We start from the raw sequence: 13,125 nt of genomic DNA on the forward strand, positions 1-13,125 counted from the left end.
AATGCAAATGGTGACATCTCTACAAACATGAATGTAAAAACTCTACAAACATGAATATAAATCTTCAAAAGATATTATTAGTGGTAAAGCCTAAAAATGATATCTAGAAATTTATTCATGTCTTCTGCAAAAATCATAAGGTGGGGGTCATATTTGATCATTGGATAAATGCTGAGAATGTGGTAGTAGGTCTGGTTACCAAGAAAACAATAAATTGGTCAAATTAACTTCATTTAAGAAATGAGCCCACATAATGAAATTTAAGATCAATAGGAAAGACTGAAAATTAAAATTAAGTTGGTTAGTGAATTGAATTACATTGAACAGCTCAAAGATTAAAATAATATAATGAAAAGGAATCTGTTACAATCTAATAATTGCAAATTACAGAAGTCCACAGACTGAACTACTTTCATAAACTCTTGTTACCTTGAAGCTTGACTCTCACATTATATACTAATTTATTGCCTGACAGAAGTTTATTTCTCACTTTAAAAATATAACCACAGACAAGTCTTTTTGTTCCCAGTAACTCATGACTTGAGTATCTTTCTACATTGTTGGTTATTTGATCTCAAAATGCTTGCAGGATTTTAAAATCTCTTGTTTTCTCAGGATGTCAGAATCAAAAGATTAAAGGCTGCTCTGTTGTGACTAGTACCCTTTGCTCCTGACTCTTGGCAGTATGGAAAATATTTGTAATATGTAAGTGGGCTGTTAATGTGCACAACTTCTTTCTGCCCCTTCTCTGGCCGCAGTGTGTGTGGCCACCATTGTCATGGTGATAAAGGGCATTTGCATTATCAACACTCAGAGTGCTGATTCACCAAGAGCATAGGAGGAGCACCAATTGGTAGGGTGGTTAAGCCCATCAGGGTTATCAATACCAAGGTACTGGTTTGCCAGAAGATGGTGACACCAGTCCTGGAACAGGAAAGCATAACAACACAGGGTAGTAAAACAGCACAGGCAACACTGTCTATGAAATCAAGCAGCTACAAGTCACAAGGGATTTATCCTGGAACTGCTGCTGGGCGGCTAAAGTCGTGATCCCAGTTGGCCAGGTATGCCTTCACAGTCATCTTCTTCCTCTAAAGACTGAGTGAGTTACTTATGTTCTTTAAAGTCTGAGTCTGGATTATTGTGCATTGATAGATCAAAATTAAACCAGATCTGCAGAGGGTCAATCCAAGTGACTGAAAAGCCTGAGTAACTCAGATTTCTAAAATTTCTGCACAACTATAACCCGTGCTCAGTGCTAGAAATTGTAAATAATAAGCTATACTAACTGAATAATAAATATCCAATTATAAACATAACCCTGTGGCCATTCCTCATTCTGCCAAGGATCTCTAAAGAACATGCCTGCCCTCCATAGTGTTGGGTGACATCTGGGATCATTTTGGCCAGGAACCTATTGAAATTTACAAAAGAAAAATCAAGGTTCATTGAGTCAGAGAAAGATGTACCTGATGTTCAGCATTGATTAGGACTCTACTTGCAAGGAGGAGACCTGGGCCATATTCTTTCCTCTAAGTATGGTTTACAAGCAAAAGGACAAATGTATAACCTGGGAGCAGGATGAGAAAAGGACTTTATTCCATAAATGTGTTATCTCAAATTAGGCAATCACCAGATAATAGAATTTTGTCTCTACTTATTTCTATCCTGAAATTTGTAAATATCTTTAAAAAAAACAGATGTCTGTTTTGTTTGCCATCTTAGCAAAGCAAAACATTGTTAGAGTAAAAATGAATTTATAGCATTCTAGCTAGTAGTGAAAAGGAGATGGAAAAGCCATGTCCTTCATTTTCTTAACTGCAATTTAAACTTATTTTTCCTTATAGCTTGGGATTTAATGAGAAACTAAGATTCAGTGATAAACATGCTATTAAGGCACACACACACACTAAAAAGGTATGGAGAGAGACAGACATTGTCATTACTGTGAAAATGCAGATGTTTTCTGTTTACCTTATAGTGTGAGCTGCCATCAGACACTCCTAATTATAGATTTTACACTGGCATTCGTGCAATGCTAGCCATTAACCTTCAACAGAATCACCAGTTTTTGCATAAGTTATACTGTTAGTGCAGTGCTCTATGTTTATTTGAAAGCATCAGAACATAGAGCAATAAAGGTCTTTTGGAATAGAGTTTACATTAGTCAAATTTTAAAAATAAAATAACAAAAAAAGAGAAAAAAGGCAGAAAAAGGGGAAAAAAGGGAAAAAAAGAAAAAAAAGCAAAAAAAAGCCGTAAACTGAACATTTTATTTAGCCATTTACAAATAGAAACAAAATTAATGAAAAAAAATGCAGGTCTTGTAATTGCAGCACCACTGGTAATGAGTTTTTGAAGAATACGTTTGCTGAAAATGGAAAGAAATACAAGGAAAATTGCTGGAACAATTTAGCTATTTAAAAAGATATGCAATTAAAGTATATAGTTAAATTTAATGCTAATCTTAAAAGGAATGGGAAAACTGCATAGTCTGGTCCAGGAATACGTCATTTAGCAAGTAAGTACCACTAGTCTGACTAATTGTTGAACTCTTAATTATGACTCAATTTTTCTCCTCCTTGACTGGAAAGCAGAGTGGTATTAGGAAAGTGAAATTACTAATTTGGATATGCATTTTTGAAAAATGCTTCACCTCTCTGCAGATGGAAGAGGAAAGACCTGTGGCGGGAGTGTGGAGCTGAGTAAGATGGGGGCAGGGTCTGCTCCCTGCTTAACAACCAGTCCCACTAAGAAAAGGCAATGGGTGGTTGTAGGAGGAGACTCTTTTTTGGAGCTGACTGGGACTGGCTCTTACCTTCCCCCATACACCCTGTATCATCTGCCCTCACCTTGCAGCCCTTCGCACTACCAAGAAGAAGCTTAATACAGATGTCTGGACATGGTCCTGGGCAACGTGTTATAGTTGACCCTCTTTGAGCAGGAGGGCTGGATAAGATCCAGCCAGATGGAACCTCCAGAGATCCTTTACAACCTCAACCATTCTGTGATCCTGTGATTCTTACCATCAAAACCCTGATTGTGTGCCAAAATTTGACCAATTGAACTAGAAATTTGTAGGGGACACATGGACCTTTCTACCAAATATTTGTAGCTAACATACACATTGAAATTCTATTTTAGTTTGAAAAGTTGAGTCAAAGTTTGCAATGCTCACAACCCTCTTACCTTCTGTCCCTTTCACAATTATCTGTTATTCTATTTTCTGTATGTTATTCTTTGTCGTATACAACCTCCTCTTTTCTTAAGTTTTAAAACCAGGTTTTATCTTGCTCTTTAATGGAGCCACCACACTTGTGCAAACAATGGCTTTATTAATGATTGTATCCAGAATTCTAGAAAGGAGGAATGGGATTAGCTTTATTGCCTCTCCCCATAAATCTGAAATACATGCATGAGAGACAGATACATGGAGTTGTAGTTCTAATGTGAAGTCTTTGCCCTAGGGTGATACTAAAACCACCAAAAGAAGAAGCATAGCACATTTGCTGTTCATAAATGATCAATTTAAATTTCAAGAATATGTAAGTAGTATCTCAGGGAATGGACAGACAATTGCAAGCAATTACATTACCATATGTTAGTAAGATAGTTTACTGAGTTCACCAGCGGAAAACTTAGCTGGAAGCAACCCTAACATAAAATACTTTGATATAAAGCACCTTAATTTTTGGCAATAATCGTAAACACCCTAAATTTTAATTACTTCTGACAAGCAGTTATTCAAAGTCATGTAACTTGATTACTTGTAATCCATTTACACCTCCAAATGTGCTGTAAGAGGCTCTCAGAGAATTTGGAACAAAGTTTTTTTTTTTTTTTTTTTTTTTTTTTTTTTTTTTCTGGTTTTGGTTTGCTAGTGCTTTGTTTGTTTTCTCAAATGCAGAAGGAAATAAATAAAATTGTTTCAGATTAAGACCTTCAGTTAGTGCAAATTGCTAAAGTGCTGCAATAATCAAAAGAGATGTAAGCAGATATATCTGTTTTATATCCTTTTAGTCTATTTTCATATTAACTTCATCAGGGGAATTCTAGGGAAATTACAATGAAGAAAAATGCAGGTCTCCGGAGGAATGGTTCATTCTGTTCTTTTATTCCCTGTTATAATATGGAGTTCAAGTTTACCTTATTCTTTCATTTCTGTTATTCATATAATGTAAAATAAATAAATAAAAATCAAACTACATGCAAAATCAGGTCTTCTACAAACATAGCATTTTGTTCCATTTACAAATTTCACATGAGTTTCAAACAGATTGTCTTTAGCTGGAAGTATAGTCAGAAACATTGAGGAATATAGGCTCTTTGTTATATAATTTATTGATATGATTTCACTAATTTGCTGTTTTTTAGAATGAGTCTCCATGACTTTTTTTTACAACTAAGTTTCTCTCTTACTTATATCTGAAATGCTAGTAGGTAACTAGTGAAGGAGAAATGTCATTTTCTGTTTGCATAAATCTCACGAATAATTTAAAGTTACTGAATTACACTTTCAACCCAAAGCACTTTGAAAGTTAAAGAAAAATCAATCACTGAAAATTATTATCCTATCCTATCCTAGCCTATCCTGTTCTTTCCTGTACTATCCTATCCTATTAATGTATTATTTCTAAAACATTATAGCTCGCTATATACCAACAGCTATATAAATGCTGTTGTTAGTGGTATAAAGTTACAAGATGCTTATACACTGCCAGTGGGTATTTGTTCTAGTGCAAGCATATTGGGAGTGCCTGAGATAAATGTGTGTGTTGTATCTTGCACAGTGCACTTTTAGTTCTGTGGGCCCAATAGTCTTCTGCTATGTCATCACAAAAGAAATTGATACTGTTATTAAAGCAGTGCTCAAAATCAGGAATATATAAATTGAAAAATTATCTTAAACCCTTTATTATGATTTTTTTTTTAAAAAAACATATTTCATCTAAAAGGAATTTATGAAAAGAAAAATGGAAAATCTTATATGTATTTGAATCATACAAATTCTCAATAATCTAGCAAACAAATAAAACCAGTATTTATTTATTTATTTAAATCTTTAACTGTAGTTGAGATACTGGAGGATTGGAACATTAGAGATTGGTGCTTTATGATTTATGTGAAGAATGAAATAGACACAAATATATTTATAAATTGGAGTCATACAAGTGCTAATCACAGAAATTAGGTGAGAAACAATAGTATACACTAAATTAACTTCATAATTCCAACATACCATATGATAAAATAAGAACACTAATAATATGTGAACAATGCGGTTTGTCATCAACAGGCAATTTTTGAGAAGTTATGCGTGTTACTTACTAGCAGAGTTGTTTTACCAAGAACTTTGTTTTCTCCCAGTTTAGACCATTTCTATTTTTTTTTCCTGCCTTTTAAATTTTATGACCATTATGGTTCATTCTGGACCTACTGGATGAGAAATTTTAATTAGGTGGTACCTTAAAGGGAAAACATTCTAAATGTTAATCTTGTGTTACAAACTTCATACATCTATGTATCCCCATGAAAAATGAGATAATTAACCTTCATCCGACTGTTAGATGGAGAATGTTTTTTTGGCATTATGAAGGTTATTTCAGACAATGTTTTCCCTTTGGTTATCCTGAAAATAGTGTTTGTTACACGCATTAGCAACATGCTTTGCTCTATAAATGTTTCAGAGGCATGTATTTGGTCTGATCAGCATCAACATCAGAGTCTGAGTGAGGTCATCTTGAATATACGATTACACATTCCTGTGTGACCTCATTTAGGTGTTTCTGCTCCAGCAGGGGGATTGGACTAGATGATCTTTCAAGGTCCCTTCCAATTCTTAACATTATATAATTCTGTGTGATAGTGAGGATCAAATTAAATTGAGATTTCTTCCAATCACCAAAGTCAGATTTCAACTTAAACAACTTGTCTGTCATCATATCAAACAGTAGAAATGTAAAGCTGGTGTTTTAAGCCAGAACTGAAAGGAAATCTGGATAACAGAATGTGATAAATCTTTGGATGTGTAATTTATTAATATATCTCCAAAATTTTTAAAACTGTCAAGATACTTAGTTATGTTGGTATTTGGAGACACAACTGAAGATTTACTGAGGACACTTGGAGAAATATATCACAGCTGTTTCTTAAAACTGTCTTTAGCATCCCTGTAGGTCAGATTCTCCATATTTTCATATTTCCTCAAAATAAGAACAAAGAACTTTGCACTTTTGTAAGCATACCTGTTTGGATGTTAGCCTTATTGTTGTGGTTTAAACCCAGCATTCAGCTTGTTACCATAATAGTCAGTCAAAGAAACTCTAAGACTGAATTTGATATTTTAGAAAGGTGGCATTCTTTAATTGTGGTGCCAGATGCACAGGAGCGTGCATGCAAAATTGTTCAAACTACATGTTTTAAAGACAAAAAAATGTACATATTCATTAGATTTCCAAAAAATAATTATCCTATTCATAAATATTTCCTATTACTCACCAAAATATGTAAATGTCCCTGACATAGTGTACCTAGACTTCAGCAAGGCCTTTAACATGGTCTCCCACAGTATTCTCCTAGAGACTGACAGCCCATGGCTTGGATAGGTACGCTCTCTGCTGGCTTAAAAATTGTTTGGATGGCCGTGCCCTGAGAATGGTGGTGAACGGAGTGAAATCCAGCTGGCAACCAGTCACCAGTGGTGTTCCCCAGGGGTCAGTGTTGGGGCCCATCATCTTTAATATATTTATTGGTGATTTGGATGAGGGTATTGAGTGCACCTTCAGTAAGTTTGTAGAAGACACCAAGTTGAGGGAAAGTGTCGATCTGCTGGAGGGTAGGAAGGCCCTGTAGACCTGGACAAGATGGGTCATTGGACAGAGGCCAATGGTTCAACATGGCTAAGTGCCGGGTCCTGCACTTTGGTCACAACAACACCATGCAGTGCTACATGCTTGGGGCAGAGTGGCTTGAAAGCTGTGCAGAGGAAAAGAATCTGAGGGTGTTGTTTGATGCTTGCCTGAACATGAGCCAGCAGTGTGCCCAGGTGGCCAAGACCAACAGCATCCTTTCTTCTATCAGGAGTAGTGCAGCCAGCAGGACCAGGGAGGTGATCGTCCCCCTGTACTTTGCTCTGGTGTGGCGGCACCTCAAGTACTGTGTTCAGTTTGGTCCCCTCACTACAAGAAGGACATTGAGGCCCTGGAGCATGTCCAGAGAAGTGCTACAAAGCTGGTGGAGGGCCTGGAACACAAGTCCTATGAGGACTGGCTGAGGGAACTGGGATTGTTTAGTCTGGAGAAGTGAAGGCTCAAGGGTGAGACCTTATTGCTCTATACAACTCCCTGAAAGGAAGGTGTGGGGAGCTGGGGGTTGGCCTCTTCTCACAGGTATCTAGTGAGAGGACCTGAAGAAATGGCCTCAAGTTGCACCAGGGGAGGTTTAGTTTGGAAATTAGGAAACATTTCTTCTCAGAAATAGTAGTCAGGCATTGGAACGGGTTGCCCAGGGAAGAGATGGACTCACTGTCCCTGGGGGTGTTTAAGGAAAAGTTGGATATGGTGCTTAGGGACATGGTTTAGTGGCTGACATTGGTAGGAGGGTGATGGTTGGACCTGATGATCTTGGAGGTCTTTTCCAGCCTTAATGGTTCCTTGATTCTATTATTCTATGACAAGAAAAGTTTAATTTTTGAAAAAGGGTTGTGGTCATATTAATTCTGGCATAAAGTAGCATACAAATATTTGCACATTCAGACATGCATGAATCCAAATGCAAGCTACCTTGGGAATGATGAGCTAAAATGTTCTTTAATGTTCTATTCACTAGATCCATTGGCAAGAGGAAGACAGATTTAAGAGGAAAATATATCTAAATGATAAAGGCTTCAAAGACACTTAGGTAAGACAATTGTTCAAGTATTTTATTTGCTCTTTGTTTTTTCTTTTCTTTAAAGAGTACATTTCAAAAAGAATATGTTAAAATAAATTTTATGTGGTCAAAAATGAAATCTGTTTTATATAAATTTTACATAACAGTGATAATGATATTCATAGGGGCAGAAAAGTTTATTTGGTGCTCTTAGATATTAGCTAAAGCGTTATTATAGAATTATTTAGTTTGGAAAAGACCTCTTTGATCATCATGTCCAACCATCACTTTACCGAATCCACCACCAAAGTATGTTCCTAAATGTTACATCCACACATCTATTAAATATATTCAGGATCAGTGACTACACCACTTTCCTGGGTATCCAATCTAAACCTCCTAGTACGACTTGAGACTATTTCTTTGTGTCCCGCTTCTTGTCACCTGAGAAAAGAGACTAACACCCCCTCCCTCGCTGCAACCTCTTTCAGGTAGTTGTAGAGAATGATCAGGTCCTCCCTCAGCCTCCTTTCCTCCAGACTAAACAACCCCAGTTCTCTCAGCCACTCCTCATATGTCTTGTTTTCTATTCCCTTCAGCAGTTTCAATGGTATTTGAATGCACTTCAGCAACTCACTACCTTTCTGATAACGTGGGGCCCAAAACTGGACACAGTACTCAAGGTACAGTCTCAACAGCGCCGTGCAGAGGCAGGCAATCACTTCCCCAGTCCTATTGGCCACATTATTTCTGATGCAGACCTGGATGCCATTCACTTTCTTGGCCACGTGGGCACGCTGCTGGCTCATGTTTTTTCTACTACCTTTTCTGCTGCGCAAGTTTCCACCCATTCTTCTCTGAGCCTGTACTGCTGCGTGGTGTTTTTATGACCCAGGTGGAGCACCCAGCATTTAGCCACGTTGAATGCCATATAACTGGACATGGCCTGTTAATCTAATTTACCCAGATCCCTCTGCAGAGACTTCCTACCAACATACAGATGAACATTCCCACCCAACTACGTATTGTCTGCAAACTTACTGAGGGTTCACTTGATCCTCTCATCAAGATTATTGATAAAAGTATTTTTAAAAGCTGACCCTAACATTAAACTCTGGGCAACACCATTTGTGAAGTTTTCTCTCCATATTTTCACAGACAAGCTAATACTAGCCAATAATAACATGAAACAGTGAACTTCATTATCCCCCCCCCCCCCCCCCCCCTTTTTTTTTCTTTTTTTCCTCCTTAGGACATTTGTATATCATTTTTATTATTATTCAAAGAGCACCGCACAAAAGCTTGTCAGTGCTGTTCTGGTATATTTACCAGTGATTTGGAACAATTGCTTCTGAAATTCCAAGTGAAGTGCTTCTCTCCAAAACTGATTTGGTGAAAGGTCTGTGAAACTTGCTGGAATTCATAATACTGACTGAATGTTATTACCATGAACTGTGAAGAAGAATCTTAATCAATAAGTCATATAAATTGCTTTGTGCATACGTTCGTAGAAGACAGACTAATTAAAAATATAGACACAATACAAGTCACTATTGGAAATAAATTGTAACGAAATATTGGTTTTACTTTTTACAAACTTATTATTTGTTCATTTATATAAATCCCATAATGCACTATCACATATTCTTTGACAAAACATTTCAGGAAGAATGCAGATTTATTTTCTGCTATAAAATCCCAATTTTAAGACAGAAAGATAGAGACTTGGGGAGAGATGAATCAAAATACAGCTTAAAATACTAACAATTTTGGCTTTATTAAAAACAGCACAGTAACAAGGTTACAATTATGAGCATGTACTGATTTGCTTTCAGTCTTGTGTTGTTTCATAATCTCTTAGGTTCCTTTAGGACCCATGGAAATTTGATTTATTTGTTGTTTAGAAAACTACTCATGCATATATCCAAGTCAGTTTCAATACATATTTGTTTCTTAGAACATACAAATTTCTTCTTGAAAAAAAGTGGATGGCAATATTTATTTCAAAACCACAAAAATATTTCTTCAGATGAATCATAGAAACGCAGAGTCATAGAATTGTAGTCATAGAATGGCTAGGCTTGGAAGGGACCTTAAGGATCATCTAGTTCCAACCCCCTGCAATAGGCAGGAACTCCACACACTAGATCAGGTTGGCCAAGGCCCCATAAAGCCTGGCCTGGAACACCTCCAGTGGTGGGTGGTGGGTGGACACCATTTTTGCCTCACTGAATACATTTAGGTAATACATTGTCAAAACCTGCTAGTCAGCCTGATACTCTAATGTGTAAATAACAAGATGAATAAAACAGTAGAATATTTACATTCCAATGTGTATGTATCTTAACTGATTACTTGATTTTCTGTAAACATCCTGTCAAAATTAAAGTACAGCTGTTGCGTGATGAGAAGAATTACAAATAAAAAATATTTCCTTCAGTGTAAGCTGAAAGCAGTCATTATTTAGCAAAAAGAATTGAGTGTCTTACTGATTTTTCCCCTGAACCTAATGACACCCAACCATCTTTAATCACTTATGTGCATTAAATATACTGATTAAACCCCAGTAAGTAAAAAATGAGATGATTCTGCTGAAATCAAAGATATTTAAGTTTATGCATATGATCTGTGATTCATAAATTTAGTTTAAATATGCCTAAAATTAGTTTATATTTAGTTTTAATATACCTAAATCTTCATGTATAGATAATAAGTCTTTTAAGTTGTTTCTATGTCACTCAGAGATTGCTAAGGTACTCAAAGTCTGTTGATTCTTGAAGTCAATTCTAAATCAAATACTCCATCAAAATGACATGACAGACTGCATGTTCTCAAATTGGTAATTGACAACTAGAGATTAAAAAAAGCTAAAGCACTACAAAAAATACTTTTCCCACAGCTACTCTGCCTGTTGTACCTCTCACTACTATTTATATCTATCCATACAGATAGTGCACAAGCTTTATTAACAGATACAGGGGAAAGCAGTTTTGCAGCTTGCCCTGAGGAAGAAAATAGAATAAAAGATTGAGTAACCTGTGATTTTGGTATCATTTCTTCTACAGTCAAACGCCCCTGCCTCACATTACACTTAGCAGAAATAACCAGGCAAACTGAAGAATAATTACACACAAAAGTTCTAGAAGGAGGAAAAATCCAATGCAAACTGTGTGGCTCTAGACTTGAAGAAATTGCATAGCCTGTATCAAATTTCACATTGAGCCAATTAAGAAATCAAGAAACAAAGCAAATAAAATAACCACTGATAGAAATAATAATCTATTTGGCCTTTATTTCTTCATACGCTTTATATTATGCTTTAATAAAGACCCAAATTCTAAATGAATTTTGTATGGTCTTTGTGAGGAAAGCTGAACCTTAGGAACAGATCTCAGACTTTACAGTTGTGATAAATTTCTCCAGCTCTCAGTGACCTTTGGGAAAAAACAAAACAAAACAAAACAAAACACAAAACAACAACATAGAGGAATAAACAAAATAATCGTCTCTTCAATCTCTATTCTTAGTTTCCATTGAGTTTTGGCATTGTTTTCCATGTGATCTCTTCTATTGAATTCCAACTTTTGTCTAGGCTTGCAATGATGTGCAATTTTATATCTTATTCTATTATTTTATATTATTGAATTATTCTGTTATTCTAGACGTTAAACTTTTTTTTTTTTTTAAATTAATTTTCATGGTGAGCACATTTGGTCAAAATATGTAGAAACCATGGAAGCGTTTATTGCCTCCTTTTGTTAATAACTTCAGTAGATTTTAATTTAGGATTTGGGGGACTAGGCATAACAATAAAAATGAAGAATTAGACTATGAGCTTTAGTTCTGTCGTATCTATGTGTCCTCTAAATGTTCCAGCGGGAAAGAGGACTAGGCTAAATGTCAGTTGCAGAGTTACATCTGCATTTGACCGTTGCACTTCTAATTTTGTAACTTTTGTTCAGTCAAAAAAGTCTTATTCTTACATGAATAAGAACATTATAACTTAAAGTATACTATAATAATAGTATATTATTATATTATCATTACCATTATTATATTTTATTTATTTATTATTATTATATATTATACTATAATAATTTATGCATAAAACCACAAAATCTAACTACTAAAAGTAGTTAGAAGATATAGTTTTTAGTTTCTGTAATACACCACCTATGTAATTATTGCTTCTATTTAGAATAATAGCTTTTTCACAAAATAGAGTGAACACATTCAGCATGTGTTTCTCCTGCATGCTAATCGAATTAATGCTGATACATTCATGAGATTTGCATTGAAATGAAGACATCCAATTCAATTCAGAAAACAAGGACTTAGTCCAGTGATGCAAGAGCCAAGTGAAATTTGAACCTTTGTCACAGTACGTTCTCTCTCATTTTCTAAAAGTGCTTGAATGCCTTTAACAACTAGAGAACCCATAGGAAAACCAGTAGAGATGGGTACTTTCGAATCCCACAAATCCAGATTTTATCATTCTGTAACATTTTTTTTTTTTTTTTTTTTCAGCACTAATAGCTATTCTGATAACATGGGGAAGCCACATACTATTTAACAAGAGTTAAAGTAGCACATTTGATCTGTGTTTAGTGGGGATTCCTGGGATGTCAGAGGAGAAGCTCTAAAAAGAATGTAAGGTTCACCCTGTATTCAACTGATGTTGCAGTGTTCCCTAGCAACTAAAAATGTTAATAATGGGAGATGTAAGGAACATATTTAAGCCCAATGGCTAAGTGTATACTGTATGTGAAGGGGAGGTGGTAGAAGGCTGTGATGCCATTCAGCAGGACCTGGACAGGCTGGAGAGCTGGGCAGAGAGGAACCTGATGAGGTTCAACAAGAGCAAGTATAGAGACTTGTACATGGGAGGATTAACTGCACGCATCAGTACAGGTTAGGGGCTGACCTTCTGGAAAGAAAATCTGCAGAGAAAGACCTAGGGGTCCTGGTGGACAGCAGGTTGACCAGACATGTGGCCTTTTGGCCACGAAGACCAATGGCATACTGGGGTGCATTTAAAAGAGCATGGCCAGCAGGTTGAGGGAGGTGATACTCCCCCTCTACTCTGCTTTGGTGAAGCCACATCTGGAATACTGTGTCCAGTTCTGGGCTCCCCATTTCCAAAAAGATAGGGATCTTCTAGGCATCTCTTGTATGAGGAAAGGCTGAGACTTGGGTCTGTTCAGCATGGAGAAGAGAAGACTGATAGGTGATTTGATCAATGATTATAAATATATA

The sequence above is a fragment of the Oxyura jamaicensis genome, chromosome 8 (assembly GCF_011077185.1).
Source record: "Oxyura jamaicensis isolate SHBP4307 breed ruddy duck chromosome 8, BPBGC_Ojam_1.0, whole genome shotgun sequence".
Taxonomy (NCBI): Eukaryota; Metazoa; Chordata; class Aves; order Anseriformes; family Anatidae; genus Oxyura; species Oxyura jamaicensis.